We start from the raw sequence: 21695 nt of genomic DNA, 5'->3' as shown, positions 1-21695 counted from the left end.
AGTGGCCTCCTATTTTTTGGCCCTTCTGCAAACGAGCAATTACGGTCGTCATTTTGGTGCAGTGTTTTGGCGACTGTGGACTTTGTCATGGCACCAAGATCTGTTCAACCTTCGTTCTTTTCTTACGCTTATGTCGCCTTCTAACAGGTCTAGATCAATTTTAATTTCGCATCATTGATCCAATTAGGCGAAAAGTAATTCATATACACTACTGAGGTGGACTGGGTGGAAAAACAGCATGTCTTTTTTGTGAAAAACACAATTTTAATACATTTTTTTTCACTCAGAAACAAGAATCTTTGATTTTTTTTTAAATTTCACCAGCGCAATACCTTGCCGGAGAGACTTTATATGTGACAATTTCACTACTTTAGTCCAAATTCCAACTATTTGGGAGCTTTTTAGAGTATTCGAAAGATATGATGGTGATAATGGGTTTAGCCCGCTCACTACTCGAATATAGACTCAACATTTTTTTTGGTGGGTGGAGTTTAGGGGGCCACTTTGAGCCTGAGGCACAAACTTCGGGCTCAAAGTGGCCCCCTATTTTTCTGGCCATTTTGCAAACGAGCGATTAGGAGCGTCATTTTGGTGCAATGTTTTGGCGACTGTGGACTTAGTCATGGCACCAAATTTTGTTCAATGTTTGTTCTTTTCTTACCCTTATGTCGCCTTCTAACAGGTCTAGATCAATTCTAATTACTCGTAATTGATCCAGATAGGCAAAAAGTAATTCATATACACTACTGAGGTGGACTGGGTGGAAAAACAGCATGTCTTTTTTGTGAAAAACACAATTTTAATACGTTTCTTTTCACTCAGAATCAAAAATTTTGATATTTTTTCTAGTTTCACCAGCGAAATTTCTTTCCCGAGAGTTTTCATATGTGTCAATTTCAAAACCGTTGTCCAAATTCCATCTATTGGGAAGTTTTTTAGAACATTTGAAAGATATGATGGTGATAATGTGTCTAGTCCGCTCGCTATTCGAACATAGACTCAACATTTTTTTTTGGTGGGTGGGGTTTAGGGGGCCACTTTGAGCCTGAGGCACAAGCTTCGGACTCAAAGTGGCCCCCTATTTTTTTGGCCCTTCTGCAAACGAGCAATTACGATCGTCATTTTGGTGCAGTGTTTTGGCGACTGTGGACTTAGTTATGGCACCAAAATTTGTTCAATGTTTGTTCTTTTCTTACTCTTATGTCGCCTTCTAACAGGTCTAGATCAATTCTAATTACTCGTAATTGATCCAGATAGGCAAAAAGTAATGCATATACACTGCTGAGGTGGACTGGTTGGAAAAACAGCATGTCTCTTTTGTGAAAAACACTATTTTAGTACATTTTTTTTACTCAGAATCAAGAATTTTTGATTTTTTAAATTTCACAAGCGCATTATCTTGCCAGAGAGACTTTATATGTGACAAGTTCACAACCTTAGTCCAAATTCCATCTATTGGGGAGCTTTTTAGAGTATTCGAAAGATATGATGGTGATAATGGGTTTAGCCCGCTCACTATTCGAATATAGACTCAACATTTTTTTTTGGTGGGTGGGGTTTAGGGGGCCACTTTGAGCCTGAGGCACAAGCTTCGGGCTCAAAGTGGCCCCCTTTTTTGGCCCTTCTGCAATTGAGCAATTACGATCGTCATTTTGGTGCAGTGTTTTGGCGACTGTGGACTTTGTCAGGGCACCAAGATTTGTCCAACCTTCGTTCTTTTCTTACGCTTATGTCGCCTTCTAACAGGTCTAGATCATTTTTAACTTCCCATCATTGATCCAGTTATGCAATTAGTACTGCATATAGATTATTGAGATGGACTGGGTGAAACAACAGCATGTCTTTTTTGTGACAAACAGTGTTTTAATACTTTTTTTTCACTCAGAAGCAAGAATTTTTAATTTTTTTAAAAATTTTACATGCGCAATTTCTTTCCCGAGACTTTTTATATGTGACAATTTCCAAACCGTAGTCAAAATTCCATCTATTGGGGAGCTCTTTAGAACATTTGAAAGATATGATGGTGATAATGTGTTTAGTCCGCTCACTATTCGAATATAGACTCAACATTTTTTTAGTGGGTTGGGTTCAGGGGGCCACTTTGAGCCTGAGGCACAAGCTTCGGGCTCAAAGTGGCCGCCTGTTTTTTTGGCCCTTCTGCAAACGAGCAATTACGGTCGTCATTTTGGTGCAGTTTTTTTGCGACTTTGGACTTTGTCATGGAACCAAAACTTGTTCAACGTTTGTTTTTTTCTTACGCTTATGTCGCATTCTAACAGGTCTAGATCAAATTTTATTGCCCATCATTGATCCAGTTAGGCAAAAAGGTAATGCGTTTAAACTACTTAAGTAGACTGGGTGAAAACCAGCATGAAAAACACACTTTTATTGCTTTCTTTTTACTAGGATACAAAAAATTTTGATTTTTTTAAATTTCACAAGCGCAATTTCTTGCCCGAGAGACTTTATATGTTACAAGTTCACAACTGTAGCCCTAAGTCAGTCAAATGGTGAGTTTTGTAGAAAACTCTAACGGCATGGTGGTGATAATGCTTCAATTTTTTTGATTAACCATTCAAAAGGACTTTATTTGATTTCAATTTACGTTTTCCTACCCAATTTCCATTTTTTGGCGAAAAACAAAACTTGATAATTTTTGTGATCAAAAACTCCTGCCGTGGACCTTCTCAGGGCTTTGAGTTTCATTTTGACAACTTGTGAACCTACTGGTAAAAGAAGAGTGGTTCAAAAGTTTTCACAATAGTGACAAAATATCAGCAACTTTGAGGAAAATATGAGTGACAACTCGTAATGAATGCAAAAAAAAACCATTTAAATTTAAATATTTGAAATTTTTTGATTATATATGCTTGTGTATATTTATTATGGATTGATTGCTTTCAAATTTTGGCTCTAAATTGTTGCAGAAATTGGTTTTTGTTAGTTTCTTTTTATTGTCTCAAGTACCTTTTTCGTGAAATTAGGTTTTTGTATGAAATTTTTCATTTTCAGGTTACTTTGGCGACGGCCAACTAGCCGCGGCGTGATTTGACAAAATCCAGGACTTAAAAATGCATCGATTGTAGTTTAGTATTGCTGGCAATTAGAGAAAAATGAAGTGGCCAAATGAGAGTCAAATTCACTTGCCCAATTTCCAAAATTTAAAAAAAGTATTTGAAACGTCTGTTTAAAGGATATTCTTGAAATTCGGTTAAAGTGCTCTTAAGCTACGTAATCCATAGCATCAGGACAACTATTAAAATTAGCGTAAACGCAGTTGGATTGTGCCAAAGTATTTGGCTGAAAAAGTCAGACTTTTTTTTGTTCCCGTCTCAAAAAGAATTTCAACGCATTTATGTTAACCCAGAAGTCTACATACCTTTCTAAGAAGATGAATTGCATAGATTATTTATTGAACTTAGAAATTGCCACCATTTTTAAACTTTTGGGACTCTTTTTGAATCAATTAAAACCCATTAGAAACCTGAAAGTGCAGAGTTTGACTACAAAGCCCATTTTTCTGCCCAATTTCCATTTTTACGCAAATTTTTTTGAAAGCAAAAAATTTAAGTTTTGTCAAATTGAGGAGAACAAAAAATTGAAAAATGGGTACCAAAAACGTTCTCAGGCCTCAATAACTAAGCTGAAAGACAAACAAACGTTTGCTGAAGTTTCTATGCGACAATGAAATTTAGCTTGATTCCGGAAAATTTTCACATTCACTCAAATATTTTTTATACTCCTCGTCATTAATTGGACACCAAAACACCGAGATCTCCCCCTTATTATATAACTTTTTGAAAACTGTTTTCTTTTTTCCTCTGGGTCTAGCTAAAACAAAATGGCCAATGTTTTCTTTTTTCCTGACTTTTTTCAGCATTTGTTACATTTTTTCGGACTTCAAGAAAAATGTTCCATTGCTCAATAAAGTAATGGCCCTATTGCCTCTCTCCCGGACCTTGATTTCGGGGATCGGAAAAACTTAAAAAACTAGCAAAATGTTAAAAAACAAAAAAGTAATGATTAATTGGCCAAAAATTATTTAAAAAGCATGCCCAATTTCCATAGAGCATTTTCAGAGACCGGTTTTTCTCGGTTTTTTTCAACTATCCTGACCTTGAATTCTGTGAGCTGCCTTGTATGACTATTTTGTAGCCGCATGCAAAAAATTAGGGTTGTAGGTTCATTTTTAGAATTTGACCTGATCTCGAACATCAGGAGGTCCCGACGCACTCGATGAGGTCAACATCATTTACTGAATCAAAGTTTTGATGGGTGATATTTTTGTCTGCGATTGTTTTCATACAGCCAGAAACGTCAAAGATTAATCATACAGCGACGAATCGAAAAGAAAACTTAAAAAAAGTTAATTTTTCGAAGAGATTTTCACATTTCAATTTTACGTGCAGCTTGGCCAAAAAAAGCGTCCAATTCCGCTCGGACAAAAACTCAACAAATATTGCCCTTAGAGCAACAAAAAAAATTGTTCCACAAACTACAGAATAAACTCTATCTGCTCGTGTAAAAAACAAGGTTTTTTTGCCCATAAAAAAAAGAAAAATGTAGTTTTTTGCAAAAATGTCCAACTTTTTTGAACTAGAATATCTCTGTCAATTTTTATTTTTTTGTGGCCATTTTGACTGTTCGGTAGAAAAACATTTTTTCTTACTTTCCATAATCTCACCTTTCATTTAAAATGAAAATTGAGCGGGAGCGGACAATTTCCGGAAACCGCGGACGCCCTACCCCAATTTCCATATGGCCGCAGTAGTAGTAGTAGTAGTAGTAGTAGTAGTAGTAGTAGTAGTAGTAGTAGTAGTAGTAGTAGTAGTAGTAGTAGTAGTAGTAGTAGTAGTAGTAGTAGTAGTAGTAGTAGTAGTAGTAGTAGTAGTAGTAGTAGTAGTAGTAGTAGTAGTAGTAGTAGTAGTAGTAGTAGTAGTAGTAGTAGTAGTAGTAGTAGTAGTAGTAGTAGTAGTAGTAGTAGTAGTAGTAGTAGTAGTAGTAGTAGTAGTAGTAGTAGTAGTAGTAGTAGTAGTAGTAGTAGTAGTAGTAGTAGTAGTAGTAGTAGTAGTAGTAGTAGTAGTAGTAGTAGTAGTAGTAGTAGTAGTAGTAGTAGTAGTAGTAGTAGTAGTAGTAGTAGTAGTAGTAGTAGTAGTAGTAGTAGTAGTAGTAGTAGTAGTAGTAGCAGTAGTAGTAGTAGTAGCAGTAGTAGTAGTAGTAGTAGTACAGTTACCGGACGCAAAGTGCACCAAACAAGATTCTGCAAAGCCGGTTTGTCAAAGAATGTCGTCGACAAGTCAAAGTTCGAGCAACTAGAGGCGAGCCTCACCTGTGACAAGTGTGAAAGGAAGTTCAAAACAGTCAATGGCCGAAAAGTTCACCAATCGAGATACTGTGGCAAACCTAAAGCAGCTGCCACACGTGTGTTTTCCTGCAAAGTACAAGATGTTATCGGAAACGAGTTTGAAAACATAGAAGCGTTCAAGTATCTCGGATCATATGTCAGCCTCAAGCATGGAGACCTCCAGGAAGTCAATTGCAAACTTGCAGAAGGTAGACAACGGTTTGCTAACTTCCAAAATCTCTGGAAGACCAAGCAGCTCAGCGTGCACCTCAAGTGCAATTTGTACAAAGCACTCGTTTTATCAGCCGTGCTGTACAGCTCAGAGACTTGGACTCTTTCGAAATTAATGGAGAGAAAACTTGAGAGTTTCCACTGTGGTTGTCTTCGGAGAATTCTACGTGTGTCATATCTGGAGAAAGCAACGAACGATGAAATTATGTCAAGATCGCGAATGCCCCAACTATCCACGATGATCATGCTCAAACGGATAAAATGGTACGGTCACATCCAGAGAATGGAACCAGGAAGATTAGCCCGCAGTGCCTTCGATTGGGACCCGCCCGATCAATACGCCCATGCCAGACGCGCTCCTGGGGGGCAACGGAAAACGTGGATGAGTCAAATCGAAGGAGACTGTGTACGAAACAAAGTATCGTTCACCAGATTGCAGGAGAAAGCAGCAACAGGGTCAAAGAATGCCTTCAACAATTTCGTCGTACAGCACTTCACAGAATAACCAAACAAATAACTCTTCTTGTTTTGTTTGTATTTGTATTTGTATTTGTATTTGTTGCCAACCGTGCCTTTATTTCATATTTGGAATTAAAGTGTTGAAACAGTAGTAGTAGTAGTAGTAGTAGTAGTAGTAGTAGTAGTAGTAGTAGTAGTAGTAGTAGTAGTAGTAGTAGTAGTAGTAGTAGTAGTAGTAGTAGTAGTAGTAGTAGTAGTAGTAGCAGTAGTAGTAGTAGTAGTAGTAGTAGTAGTAGTAGTAGTAGTAGTAGTAGTAGTAGTAGTAGTAGTAGTAGTAGTAGCTGTAGCCTAACTTGAAAATGGCCCATTTTTGGCCCATTTTCAAGTTTGGCTACAGAATCTCAGTACCCAAATTCAAGTGCCCATTTTCGAGTTAAAATCGTCGTACCCGAATTCCAGTTTTGGGATGCCCATTTTCAAGTTTTCAAAATGAGACCAAATTACAGTTTGGCCCGATCCCCATTTTCATGTCTACTCATATGACTAGTATGACTCGAAAAAAAAATGGGTATGGTTGACTTTTTGTTGCGGCCAATACAATAGTTTAACTTGAAACACTTAAATTTAAATTAGAGACATAAATAGTTCTCAAGTTTTTGAAAAAGTAAAATCTTGTTTTTTTAATAACTTTTGTTATTGGACAAATTTTCTGCAGGGCTGTCAACTGGGGAAGATCCCCTATTTTTTGATCCCACGTATTCAGTCAGGTGATGTACAATGTGAAAATGATATCTGTTTTTTTTAGCAGAAAGTAAGTTTTACTAAACTTTATGAAGATGTAACTAAAAATTATATTAACAATTGTCTGCAATTCGATCAAAGTCGCAACTGTTACCTATTGAGTCGAATAGGAGTTGTTTTAAAAAAAATTGATTGTAAAACGACTTTAAAATTAACCAAGAAAACTCAAATTGAAGAAATTAGAAGATCATCTCGAGCTGAAGTCTCAGCTTGAACTTGTCGTTACGCAAAACATACAATTTTAGCTTCTGTCACTTATGTGAGCTACTTCTAGCTCAATATGCCATTGAACGTTGTTTTTTCCGTTATTTGATCCCTATTTATATTTATTTCAACGTGACGGGAGACAGCGAAGCAACTAATTAAACAAAAATTATTCGAACTAAAATAAACACCTGGCTGGAAGTCTCTCGAGACCTTATTATCACGTTCTTGATGCCAACTAAACTTTTCTTTTTGAATTGTGTAATAAATTCAGTAGAAATGTGGTTCTGCTGTTTTAAAAGCATAGAAAGGCTAATAAAATTGACCATTTACGATTTTCAACTTGAAAATTCCAACTGTATAATTTTGGATTAAATCGATTCCTGCAGGGATCCACTATTGCAAGGGATGTTGCAAAATCCAGTTTTTAACAGAAAGTGTGCTGAGTTTTAAAATGAGACTCATTTGAGCTCTTGAGGACCAAGACCTATTTTAGCTCAAACTGAGTTCAACATTTTACGTTCATGCAGTAGACGCTGCAAGAAGCCCGTAACGTGCCTAAGCGATCAAAAATTGGCAACTGCTTTGGTGTTGCATATCTGCATAACTAGAATTCTTCAAATAAATAGATGAGTGGGTATAGTGTTTCAAGAATTAATTCAAAATGGCCAAAACGGCTACTCATCGATGTCATAAACAAGTTCAGTCCGAAAAAACTTCAATTTGTAGTTTCGCGAAACGTTTTTATTCTGCGTCTTTTATGTGACACCAATCTTCTCCAAGCCGTATACAGGCAGAATTTTTAACTATCCCGTGGATGAGCAGGTGTTTCGAAAAAAATGGAGGGCCCAAAGATTTTGACTTCAACCAAAAAAAAAATCAATTTGAAAAAAAAAGTAGGTGATCATCTCGAGTTGAGGGCACTGACCTTCAACTCGGGGTGATCCCCTCTTTTTTTGACCCCCCTAGAGATTCCATATCCGTTTTTTAAATCCCATGTTTGTTTGCGGTAATTAACTCCTAAACAGGCGATAGACTTAGAGAAAATTGAAATCCGCAAATAAAAATTTAAAAGCTCCTGATTTTGCAACTCTAAAGCACTTATTTTTTATTACTATTTTGTGATGCCAATCTTCTCCAAGCCGTTCACAGACAGAATTGTTAACTATCCCGTGGATGAGGAGTTGTTTTGAAAAAAGGAGGGGCCAAAGACTTTGACTTTTAGCAAAAAAAATCAATTTAAAAATAAAATAGGGGATGATCTCGAGTTGAGGGCTCCGGCCTTCAACTCGGAATTTTCCCCAATTTTTTGACCACACTAGGAATCCCATTTTTTGTCCGTTATTTTAAGCGCATGTTCGTTTTCGGTAATTGTCCCCTAAACAGGCAATGGACTTAGAGAAAATTGAAATCCGCAAAAAAAAATTAGAGCTCCGGATTTTGCAGCTCTAAAACACTTTTTTTTCTTATATTGTGAAACCACTCTACTCCAAGCCGTTTCACACAGAATTGTTAACTATCTCGTTTAACTCTGAGGTTTATTTGTTCAATTTTAGCTCTGAAGGTGGTGTATCTCTCCTCTACGGTGGTTATCTCTCCTCTGATACGATTCTTTTTTTTTTAGCTTCAACTCCATGAATAGTGCACTGATTGGACTCATTTTTTTTAATATGACGCGTATCCCATTTAATGCTACAAAATGAGCTAAAAACGTCTTTTGTTCTGCCGTATTGGAGAAAATTGCCAGCAAAATTATACCCGGTTTGGACTCCTGGGGAGAGTAACCCAACCATGAATGCAGCCAAACTGCATTATTCTGGTCATTCAGATTGTTGTTGTTGTTCAAATAGAGTATCCAAAGATTACGTGGAACATCTGTAAAGTGCCTGGGATGCTTGCCGTAAGTTCATGTTGAAGTATAGAGTTCTATATTAGAGATCGAGCACATGAGTCTTTTAAAAATTGTTCATAGTAACTGAATGTTCATCGGCTTTGATTTGTTTAGTACTAAACAAAAACCAGTCATTGTATAAACAGTTTTAACGCCCGTTTTACCTGCAATCTAATGAGCTATGTCTTGTCTTGATTGGTTAAGTATTTCAGAACCTATCAACAGTTTTCAACCTCGAACCTCCGAAAATGGCCACATCCTCACTGCTCGATCTTTAACTTTTCTTCAATCAGAGTGTTTATGTTGGCAACTGATTAATATGAGTTACAAAATCGTCGTACTAAACTTTTAAGACTATGTTGACATTTTTGCTGTGCTCTTCGAGAAACTATAATCGAACGAGCGTTTGGTACCAATTGAAAAAAGAGCATTGTGACTGAATGGTTGGTGGTTTTAATTTCCTAAGTACTTAACAGAAACAAGTCGTGCTATACATGACTTTAGAGCCTGTTCAACGGCCAATCTGACGATTTATGTCTCAATTTGGTTGGTTTTTTTATTACGGATATTATCGAAAATATTCGGCCTCAAACCTCCGAAAATGAAAACATGCTCAATGCTTGATCATATTTTTTCTTTGTTCAGAGTGTTTACGTTGATAACCGGTTAATAAGAGTCACAATATCATTGTGACAAACTTTTAAGATGATGTTGAATGGTTGTATTAAATCAATTCAAGGGTATATTTTTGCGGAATCTTCCATTAATGACTAAAAATTTAATTGATCGCAAATAATCAGGATCTGGATGTTTTGCAGTTTTTCACTGTCTTCCTTCAATTGGCCACCCGAAAAAGTGACTAATAGCAATTTGTCTCTATCTAACCCAAGCCGGTCTTCTATGAAATTGTTAGTGTAAGTCCTGAAATTTGTTTGTGGGAAAGTTATTCAAGATTGAACGCTGAAAATCTTAACTTTTCTCAAAATTAAATGGCTGAGTGGTGTTTTGAGCAATTGAACAAGTTTTTCGGCGTGCGTTTTGTGTTTTCTAGACACTATTTAGGTTTTTGAAGCGAATTGTATCAAACAATGGGATTAATTCAACAATTTTTCTTTTTTCACGATTTCATCAAATTTCTGTGGATATTGTTTTATGTCAAAACACACAAAACATCATAACCTACATGGTGAGGTGGGAAATTTTTTCTCACCTCAACATGAAGGTTTGCCGAAACTTACAACGCCGAATTGGACCAGAATTACTCCCACAAATACGCCGCGAACGCTATTTCACGTTGTTTTACAACGGTTCCGGAGATTTTGGGCATCGCTGAAAGCCCAAATATTGGGGTTAAAATTAGTATTTCAATTGTTGATAACTTCTAAAGTACTGAACTAAATTAAACGGGAGTGGTCGCATTTTGTTGGCACTTAATCCCTCTTGCTTGCAGTTTTCAGTTGGTTTCTCAAATCGGCCTGATCAAAAAGTTATTAATGATTAAATTTGAAAAAAGTCGAATTTTTGGGCTACTCTGGGTGACCCAAATTTCGGTACAACAAAAAACGCGATTTACCCAACAAATATTAGTGTTTCACAATCCTCAGTTAATGGGGAGTATCGCCATATAAATTTTATATGGCATTTTATGTAGTTGAGATAGTCAATTTTGGCTCTGAATAGCTGTCACCTCGCTTTTTTGGGCATTTGGTACGGTACAATATAATTGCTATAACTCCTTGAAGAAAGTACCGATTGTGCTCATTTTTTAATATGATGCGTATCCCAAGCAGTGCTGCAAGCTGTTTTAAGGGGGTTTGTTTTTGTTCTGTCGTTTCAGAGAAATTGGCCAATAAACTTGCCCTCGGTTTTAGCACCAGAAGCGGTTGACACCATCCGGCACCACCTTGAACCATTGAATTTTGTTACTTCGGATAACAAAATTAGTGTTTTTAATAGCCCGTCTAACGAGGATTCCAAATATGTATACTTTATATAGCGTTTTCTGAGTTTTAGATGTTCAATTTTAGCTCTGTTAACTTTGTTTTTAAGCAAAAAAAAATCAATTTGAAAAAAAAATAGGGGATCATCTCGAGTTGAGGGCTCTGGCCTTCATCTCGGGATAACCCCTATTTTTTTGACCCCCCGAGAAATTACATTTTATGTCCGTTATTTTAAGTCTATGTTTGTTTCCGGTAATTAATTCCTAAACAGGCGATGGACTTAGAGAAAATTGAAATCCGCAATTTTTTTTAAAAACTCCGGATTTTGCAACTCTAAATCACTTAATTTTTATTATATTGTGATACCAATCTTCTCCAAGCCGTTTACAGGCAGAATTGTTAACTATCCCGTTGATGAAGATGAAGAGGTGCTTTCAAAAAAATGGAGCGGCCAAAGTCTTTCACTTTAAGAAAAAAAATCAATTTGAATAATATGGGATCATCTCGAGTTGAGGGCTATGGCCTTCAACTCGGGATGATCCCTTTTTTTGACCCCCGAGAAATCCCAGTTTTTGTCCGTTATTTTAAGCCCATGTCTGTTTCCGGTAATTCACCCCTAAACAGGTGATGGACTTAGAGAAAATTGAAAACCGCAAAAAATTTTTCAAAAACTCCGGATTTCGCAACTCTAAAACACTTAATTTTTATAATAATGTGATACACATCTTCTCCAAGAGGTTTACAGGCAGATTTTCCAACTATCCCGTGGATGAGGAGGAGTTTAGAAAGAAAAGGGAGGGGCCAAAGGCTTTGACTTAAAGCAAAAAAGATCAATTTGAAAAAAAAATAGGGGATCGTCTCGATTTGAAGGCTCTGGCCCCGTAGAAATCATTTTTTCTTACCCCTGTAGCAAACAAAACGTATGTCCATTACTTTAGGTCACTTTTTTCCCTGTAACTGATCCCCAATCAGGCAATGGACTTCGAAAAAAATTGAAAGCACTCAAAAGCATTCTCCTCATACACAAATTTTGGGCTAATTTTTAATGTCTTTAAATAATTTAGGCTGGATTTTTCCGTACGAACATCCACGAAGAGTTGGAGGAATTGGTATGACAATTATTTTTATGTTTAATAGAAAAACCTGGCGACCAGACCAATAAGGCCACTTAGGCATTTTTTTTTCGAACCCAAATTCTAGTTTTTTGGTTTTTCAAAGTTTTCCCCTTGTTTTATTAAGATATGTGCAGTTTCATCAACGTAAGCATTTTTTTCTCCATAAAACTGAATTGTAACAATAAACAGTATTTCAGAAATGACATCAGAAACCGTTCTCAAATTCGTTTTTTTGTACCTTGAACTCTTATTTTTTTGTTTCAGATTTTCTTGCTTCCTTTTTTTTTCAAAGTTATTATTTTTTCTGCTTCAAAAAAAAAGACTGGAAGACAACAACTATATCGCAAATGTAGTGAAAAACTTTCTTGCATGGAAATGATCATTTTTGTTTATGTTGTTCTCTTTGAATGGATCTCATCTTTTTCAGTTTGACTTCAACAAACTGCGATGTACCCAAATTCAAGTTTTTCACAAAAAATCAGAATCAACTTAAAACAACAACAAAACAGTTTTTCCAGTGAAAAGTTGTATTTAAAAAATTATTTTCGGTAAGCTTGGTGACCCAACAATCAAAATGAAAACATTAAAAAGAAAATAAAAAGTTGCAAAAACGGCCTATCAACTTTAATAATTTTCTGCTGCTTGGCAAGAGTTTGACAAGCGCAGAAAATAGAGTTTTGGAACTCTATTTTTAGAATTGGGAGCTGAAAATAACGAGATCGCTGACTCTTAACATGTTTATTTCAAAACAATTTGAAGCACAATCTTCAGTAGCATAAATTTTGAATGGCCTTATTTTTGCTGAGTCTCGTTGGAAAATGCTTCTGGTGTTCGAAATAGATTTTCATTTTTTCTTATGCTATTTGAATCGAAAAATCGGCCCTTTTAAACCCGGATAGCATTCTGAAATTGAAGTTCCATAAATATTTTGCTGAGCTCATTAAAATTAACCGTCTCCCAGATATTCGCATCCGGCCAAAAATTATAAAAAATTCGTACCCAAATTCAAGTCGAGAATTTTAAAAACCTTTTTTTCTCGGTTTTTAATAGATTTTAGAATCCAGCAAAATGTTACCTGTCTTGTATGACTATTTTTAGTTGACATGCAAAATTTCAAACTCCAAGACTCATTTTTGAGTTTTTGCCTCATTCCATTTTTCTTGCAGTTCAGTGGTCACTCGTTTGTGTCACTTTCATTTTATGACCTAAAAATTAGGTCGTTTCCAGGCACTAAACGCAACTGCACTACAAGACCAAAAATGCCAGAACTTAGTCATACAGCACAGAAATTGAAAGAAAAAATCAAAAATATTATTTTTTGATGAAGAAACAGAGTTTTCAATTTCCCTTACTGTTTGGCCGCGGATGTCACCCTACTCCGCTCGGTCCATAAAACAACAAATAAGAGAGCTAGAATGATTTAAAAAATTGTTCTGGAAAGCTCTCAAGCGTGACTATCAATCTACAATGAGAAAAAGTAACTTTTATATGTAAAATTGAGAATAAAAAGCAGTTTTTTCAAAAAGTAATTAATTTTTTAAAACCTAATAAAAACCAAAGAAATGCTTTTCAAATAGGGCCATTTTCAGTTTTGGCTAGATTAACATCTTGGCTAACAAAAACAAGCTTTATCTGAGCTCTGGGAACAGAAATGAGAAATCTCCGAGCAAAACCGTAATCCGCGGATCGCTTACCCCAAATTCAAGTCGGCCGTAGTAGTAGTAGTAGTAGTAGTAGTAGTAGTAGTAGTACTAGTAGTAGTAATAGTAATAGTAGTATACAAAAATTTCAAAAAAATTAAACTAGGGATAAAAAAATTGAATTCCATGAAAAACGTTTGTTAATAATGTTTTGAAATAGACGAGTTGCGAGTTAGAAAGTGAATGATAGCTCATTTTAAAGCTGAAACAAGGTACTTTCTGAATTTTTGTAGAAATAACTGCCAACATGCTCATTTATATACAAAAATTTAAAAAAACTGTTAAAATACTGATAAAAAAATGAATTACATGAAAAACGTTTGTTAATAACTTTTTGAATTAGACGAGTAAGAAAGTGACTGATAGCTCATTTTAAAGTCATGGCAATGTAATTTTTGACTTTTTGTAGAAGTAACGGCCAATATGTTCATTTCTATACAAAAATTTCAAAAGACCCTCAAATTACTGAAAAAAAATCGAACTTTATTAAAAACGTTTGTTAATAAATTTTTGAAAAAGACGATTTAGAAATTGTATGATAGCTCATCTTAGTGCTGTGGTAAATTACATTCGAATTATTTTAAAAATAATTGCCAACGTGCTCATTTATATACAAAAATTTTAAAAAACTCTTAAACTACTGATAAAAAAACTGAATTCCATGAAAAACGTTTGTTAATAACGTTTTGAAATAGACCAGTTAGAATGTGAATGATAGCTCATTTTAAAGCTGAAACAATGCACTTCTTGAATTTTTGTAACAATAACTGCGAATATGCTCATTTTCATACAAAAATTTAAAAAAAACTGTTAAACTCCTGATTAAAAAAATCGAATTCCATGAAAAGTTTTGCTAGTAACTTTTAGAAATAGTTGAGTTGGAAAATGAATAATAGCTCATTTTAAAGCTGCAACAATGTACTTTTTGAATGTTTGTAGAAATAACTGCCAATATGCCAGTTCTTATACAAAAATTTCAAAAGACTCTCAAACTACTGAAAAAAAAAATTGAACTCATTAAAAATGTTTAATAAAAACTTTCAGAAAAAGACGACTTGGAAATTGAATGATAGCTTATTTTAAAGCTGCAACAATGTACTTTTTGAATTTTTGTATAAATAACTGCCAATATGCCCATTTTCATACAGAATTTCAAAAGACTGTCAAATTACTGAAAAAAAAATCGAATTCCATGAAAAACGTTTGTTAATAACTTTTTGAAATAGACGAGTTGGAAAATGAATAATAGCTCATTTTAAAGCTGCAACAATGTACTTTTTGAATTTTTGTAGAAATAACTGCCAATATGCCCGTTCCTTTACAAAAATTTCAAAAGACTCTCAAACTACTGAAAAAAAAAATCGAACTCATTAAAAATGTTTAATAATATCTTTTTGAAAAAGACGAGTTGGAAAATGAATGATAGCTTATTTTAAAGCTGACAAAATGTACATTTTGAATTTTTGTAGAAATAACTGCCAATATGCCCATTTCTATACAGAATTTCAAAAGACTATCAAATTACCGAAAAAAAAATCGAACTCAATTAAAAATGTTTGCTAATAACTTTTTGAAGTAGACGAGTTAGAAAATCTATGTAGGCTCATTTTGTTGCCGTGATAATGTTCTTTCAGAATATGTATAGATCTTTGTTCGGTTGTGTTTATTTGTGTTCAAAATTTTCAATAATTAATGATTTAGGGGCCAAAAATTGGGTGTTTTTGTGGTACTTTGACTAATTTCCCCTTTTTTAAAGACAAAACATACAAGTTTTTAGTATCATAGTAAACTAGAACTCAAGTTTCCAACAACCATATAATTATATTTCTAAAGTATTGCCAAACAAGAGAATGCAAGAGCAATGTAGAGACCGAAATCAGGGTCGATTTTGACAAAATTTTCAAATTTTCAAAGTTGTTTAGTTTAATAACTTTTTCGTTTTGAATCAAATTTACAAGTATGTTATATCATTTTCTTGCTCATTCAATACTCTTTCGGAATACATTAGGTTCAAAAAGTTTGGATCCAATTTCATGTCCTAATTTTTCGATTTTCCAAATTTTGCTGAAAGTAAGCCAATTCCAGCCAAAATCTCAAAAATCGAGTTTTCATTCCTCTCATTTTTTAACTGTTTTTAACCCTAGGTTGAAGCCCCAGTTCATGCTGATTCCAAAACATATTCATTTTTTAAATTTGGTTCAGTAGTTTTCGAGATAAAAGCCTTTCTCGGACGCATACCCGGACGCATACCCTCCCTCCCCTCCCCCCCTTTCCGTCTCCCCTCCGTTAATCTTTTTTTTTGATATTTATAATCATTTTCATAGCCGTACTATATTAGAGCTATAGAGCTTCTCGAATATATTATTTTTGATCACTTTCATAATTTACTTCATAGTTATAGCGGCTAACCCAGATGACAAAGTGAAACTTTCGTTTACCGACTCCATCCGGTCACGTGACATGCTCATAGCGTATTCTGTCAGGTCAGGTGACAGCAAGGACGCTGTGCTTGCATGCCTCCGTACATCCGCGAGGTAAGCATGTATAAACATGAAGCTGGAATGAAATAGAAAATTTCAAAAGGTCACACAGACAGCGAATGGATTCTCGAATAGCGTTCCGATCGATTCCGATAGAATAGCGACCCACTAGAACAGGACACGTTGCAACCAGAGCACGTCACCCTCCAGAGCACGTCACCGCACACCCCCCCCCCCAGAGCACGTTTCGACCCATTGTCACCCATACAAAAGTTATATCGTTGGAAAGCTCTCGTGAAGGCGAATTTGATGGGCAATATGGCAGGACCCAATAAGGGCGTACTATTATATCTTTACTATTAGTTGGATGCTGGCGTTTTGTTAGAGCTTTGATATTTTTAAATGAAATTTCAGATTAGATGATTGCCTTTTCGTTGTTCAAGGCATAGCAAAAGTTTATGGATGGAACCAACTTAAATTACCCGAAGATCGTGTGTGTGGGGGCATACAGAAGACCCAGGATGTTATATAACCACTAAGCTGGGATAATATGGAAGAGCAGCTGAAAGAAATAGAAATCATGCTGAGCTTGAACAGGTCAACTAAGCCAAAAAGTGAGAGCAGGGAAACGATTAAAATTGTTTCTTATAATGCACTTGAGTTGATTCTTAATTAGATCTTGTGTTGTTTAAATTTCAAGAGAAGCAAGATTGGATCTTTTCTGTTTGTGTCCCCCCCAGCTTGGGAGAGTGGGTATGATGCGAAAGACGACCATAATTTCATAGCCAAAATGTGACATCAGCTAAGATATAATTGATACTTGGCATAACATACTTGGGTTGGGTGGGGGGGGGGCACAAACGGAAAAGATCCAAAATATCATATTTCATCAATGAATTAATTTCTTTAATTAATTCATATGTGATGAATTTCATTAATTCATCACATTTCATAGTTCATTACTGCAACGTATTAAAAGAATTGAATCTAGTTTGCTTTAGTGGGGTAGGAACTATATACTCAAATGGGTTTTTTTCAGTCAATTTTGGCCGATCGATATTTTAATCGTAGAGAAATATGAGTGGTATCGTTAAAAAGCTGGTCGAGCGTAGAATCAAATTCGATATGGGTATCCCATGTGTTCCTAGAGTCGAAAACACAAAGAAATTTTGCTATAGCTTGTCTAGGAAAAAAGTTAGCTTTTCATACGGAATTTTGCGAATTTCTCGATTAGCGAATTTTAAAAATAGGTCTTTTTCATCGGGTCAAGGAATCGTCCAAATCGAACCAAACTTGGTATGGAGTATCCCCTGTGTACCTAGAGTGTAAAACAAAAAGAATTTTTGGTATAGCTTTCCTAGGAAAAAAGTTAGGTCGTCATACGGAAATTTGCGAATTTCGCGATTAGCGAACTTTAAAAATAGGTCTTTTTTATCGAGTCAAGAAGTTGTTCAAATCAAACCAAACTTGGTATGGAGTATCCCCGGGATAGGTAGACTCTGAGACAAAAATAATTTTTGGTATAGCTTGCCTAGGAAAAAAGTTAGTTTTTCGTACGGAAAATTGCGATTATTTCAAATAAGTTTTTTTAAAAATAAGTCTTTTTTATCGGGTCAAGAAGTTGTTCAAATCAAACCAAACTTGGTATGGAGTATCCCAAGGGTAGGCAAAATCTGAGACAAAAAAATGGTCCGCCTAATTTTCCTAGAAAAAAAGTTCGTATTTCAATCGGAAATATCGACTTATTCGCTTATTATTCGCTTATTCTTTTTTCAAAAATATAGAAATTTTATCGGGTCAAGGAGTTGTTCAAATCAACCCAAACTCGGTATGGAGTGTCCCATGTGTATCTAGAAGGTAAAACAGGAAGAATTTTTATAATAGGTTGCCTACATAAAAATAAGGTTCTCATACGGAAATTTGCGATTATTTCGAATAAATTGAGGTTATTGAATTTTAAAAATAGGTCTTTTTCATCGGGTCAAGGAGTTGTTCAAAGTCAACCAAATTGATATCTCAGACTACCAGTGCTATTTAGGCTGTAATGCAAAAAGAATGGTCCGCCTAACTTTCATAGAAAAAAAGTTTCAATCGGAATATTTCCGTATTTCAATCGGAATAATCGGCTTTTTCGCTTATTATATTTTAAAAAATAGTTAAATTTTACCGGGTCAAGGAGTTGTTCAAAGTGAAGAACTCCTTGACCCGGTAAACTCCTTGACATGGGATACTTCAAACTCAGTATGGAGTATCCCATGTGTACCTAGAGTGTAAAACAAAAAGAATTTTTGCTATAGCTTGCGTAGGAAAAAAGTTAAATATTCATACGGAACTTTTTGAATTTCTCGAAAAAGGAAATTTAAAAATAAGTCTTTTTTATCGGGTCAAGGAGTTGTTCAAAGTGAACCAAATTGATATTCCAGACTACCAGTTTTTTTTAGGTTGTAATGCAAAAAGAATGGTCCGCCTAACTTTCCTCGAAAAAAAGTTCGTATTTCAATCGGAATTTTCGACTTATTCGCTTATTCTATTTCGAAATTTTATCGGTCAAGGTGTTGTTCAAATCAGTGCAAACTTGGTATGGAGTATCCCCTGTATAATAAGAGTTTAAAACAAAAAGTATTTTTGGTATAGCGTGCCTCTGGAAAAAGTTAGTTTTTAGTACGGAAATTTGCGATTAATTAGAACAGTTAATTTTGAATAATTTTAAAAAATAGGTCATTTTGATTAGGTCATAGAGTTGCCCAAATCGAACCAAACTTGGTATGGAGTATCATCAGTGTAATGGGAGTGTAAAGCAAAAGAAATTTTTTTTATAGCTTGCCTAGGAAAAAAGTTGTTTTTCGTACGGAAATTTGCGGTCATTTCAAATAAGTAAGCGATTAGCGAATTTTAAAAATAGGTCTTTTTTATCGAGTCAAGGAGTTGTTCAAATCAAACCAAACTCGGTATGGAGTATCACCAGTGCAGTTAGAGTGTAAAACAAAAAGAATTTTTGGTATAGCTTTCCTAGGAAAAAAGTTCGGTTGTCATACGGAAATTTGCGAATTTCGCGATTAGCGAATTTTGAAAATAGGTCTTTTTTATCGGGTCAAGAAGTTGTTCAAATCATACCAAACTTGGTATGGAGTATCCCCGGGGTAGGTAGACTGTGAGACAAAAAGAAATTTTGGTTTAGCTTGCCTTGGAAAAAAGTTGTTTTTCGTACGGAAATTTGCGGTCATTTCAAATAAGTAAGCGATTAGCGAATTTTAAAAATAGGTCTTTTTTATCGGGTCAAGGAGTTGTTCAAATCAAACCAACCTCGGTATGGAGTATCACTAGTGCAGTTAGAGTGTAAAACAAAAAGAATTTTTGGTATAGCTTTCCTAGGAAAAAAGTTAGTTTGTCATACGGAAATTTGCGAATTTCGCGATTAGCGAATTTTGAAAATAGGTCTTTTTTATCGGGTCAAGAAGTTGTTCTAATCAAACCAAACTTGGTATGGAGTATCCCCGGGGTAAGTAGACTCTGAGACAAAAAAATGGTCCGCCTAACTTTCCTCGAAAAAAAGTTCGTATTCCAATCGGAATTTTCGACTTATTCGCTTATTCTATTTCGAAAAATATAGAAATTTTATCGGTCAAGGTGTTGTTCAAATCAGTGCAAACTTGGTATGGAGTATCCCCTGTATAATAAGAGTTTAAAACAAAAAGTATTTTTGGTATAGCGTGCCTCTGGAAAAAGTTAGTTTTTGGTACGGAAATTTGCAATTAATTAGAACAGTTAATTTTGAATAATTTTAAAAAATAGGTCATTTTGATTAGGTCATAGAGTTGCCCAATTCGAACCAAACTTGGTATGGAGTATCATCAGTGTAATGGGAGTGTAAAGCAAAAGAAATTTTTGTTACGGCTTGCCTAGGAAAAAACTTGTTTTTCGTACGGAAATTTGCGGTCATTTCAAATAAGTAAGCGATTAGCGAATTTTAAAAATAGGTCTTTTTTATCGAGTCAAGGAGTTGTTCAAATCAAACCAAACTCGGTATGGAGTATCACCAGTGCAGTTAGAGTGTAAAACAAAAAGAATTTTTGGTATAGCTTTCCTAGGAAAAAAGTTCGGTTGTCATACGGAAATTTGCGAATTTCGCGATTAGCGAATTTTGAAAATAGGTCTTTTTTATCGGGTCAAGAAGTTGTTCTAATCAAACCAAACTTGGTATGGAGTATCCCCGGGGTAGGTAGACTCTGAGACAAAAAGAATTTTTGGTTTAGCTTGCCTTGGAAAAAAGTTGTTTTTCGTACGGAAATTTGCGGTCATTTCAAATAAGTAAGCGATTAGCGAATTTTAAAAATAGGTCTTTTTTATCGGGTCAAGGAGTTGTTCAAATCAAACCAACCTCGGTATGGAGTATCACCAGTGCAGTTAGAGTGTAAAACAAAAAGAATTTTTGGTATAGCTTTCCTAGGAAAAAAGTTAGTTTGTCATACGGAAATTTGCGAATTTCGCGATTAGCGAATTTTGAAAATAGGTCTTTTTTATCGGGTCAAGAAGTTGTTCTAATCAAACCAAACTTGGTATGGAGTATCCCCGGGGTAGGTAGACTCTGAGACAAAAAGTATTTTTGGTATGGTTTGCCCAGGAAAAAAGTTAGTTTTTCGTACGTTAATTTCCGATTAATTCGAATAATTAATTTTAAATAATTTTTAAAAATAGGTCTTATTCATCGGGTCAAGAAGTTGTTCAAATCAAACCAAACTTGTTATGGAGTATCCCCGGGGTAGATAGACTCTAAGACAAAAAGAATTTTTGGTATAGCTTGCCTTGGAAAAAAGTTAGTTTTTCGTACGGAAATTTGCGATTATTTCAAATAAGTAATTTTAAAAATAGATCGTTTTTATCGTGTCAAGAAGTTGTTTAAATCAAACCAAACTGGGTATGGAGTATCCCCGGGGTAGGTAGACTCTGAGACAAAAAGAATTTTTGGTATAGCTTGCCTAGGAAAAAAGTTAGTTTTTCGTACGGAAATTTGCGATTATTTCAAATAAGTAATTTTAAAAATAGGTCTTTTTTATCGAGTCAAGAAGTTGTTCAAATCAAACGAAACTTGGTATGGAGTATCCCCTGTATAATAAGAGTTTAAAACAAAAAATTATTTTGGTAAAGCGTGCCTCTTGAAAAAGTCAGTTTTTCGTACGGAAATTTGCGATTAATTCGAATAGTTAATTTTGAATAGTTTTGAAAAATAGGTCTTTTAATTTGGTCATAGAGTTGTCCAAATCGAACCAAACTTGGTATGGAGTATCCCTAGGGTAGCTAGACTCTGATACAAAAAGATTTTTTGGTATAGCTTGTATAGAAAAAAAGTTCGTCTCTTAGGTGAGGTTTTTCGCTTATTTGAAAATTTTATTTTAAAACGTCTTTTTTTGCAATCGGGTCTTAGAGTTGTCGAAAGCTAACCAAAAGCAACCTAGGAGTCTCAATTTTTGTGTAGGTCCAGGTGCAAAAAGAATTTTTGGTTTAGCTTGTAAAGAAAAAAAGTTCGTCTCTT

Source organism: Convolutriloba macropyga, chromosome 9, assembly GCF_964194025.1.
Source record: "Convolutriloba macropyga chromosome 9, txConMacr16.3, whole genome shotgun sequence".
In the NCBI taxonomy this organism is placed as follows: domain Eukaryota; kingdom Metazoa; phylum Xenacoelomorpha; order Acoela; family Convolutidae; genus Convolutriloba; species Convolutriloba macropyga.
This window is presented reverse-complemented; position numbering follows the sequence as displayed.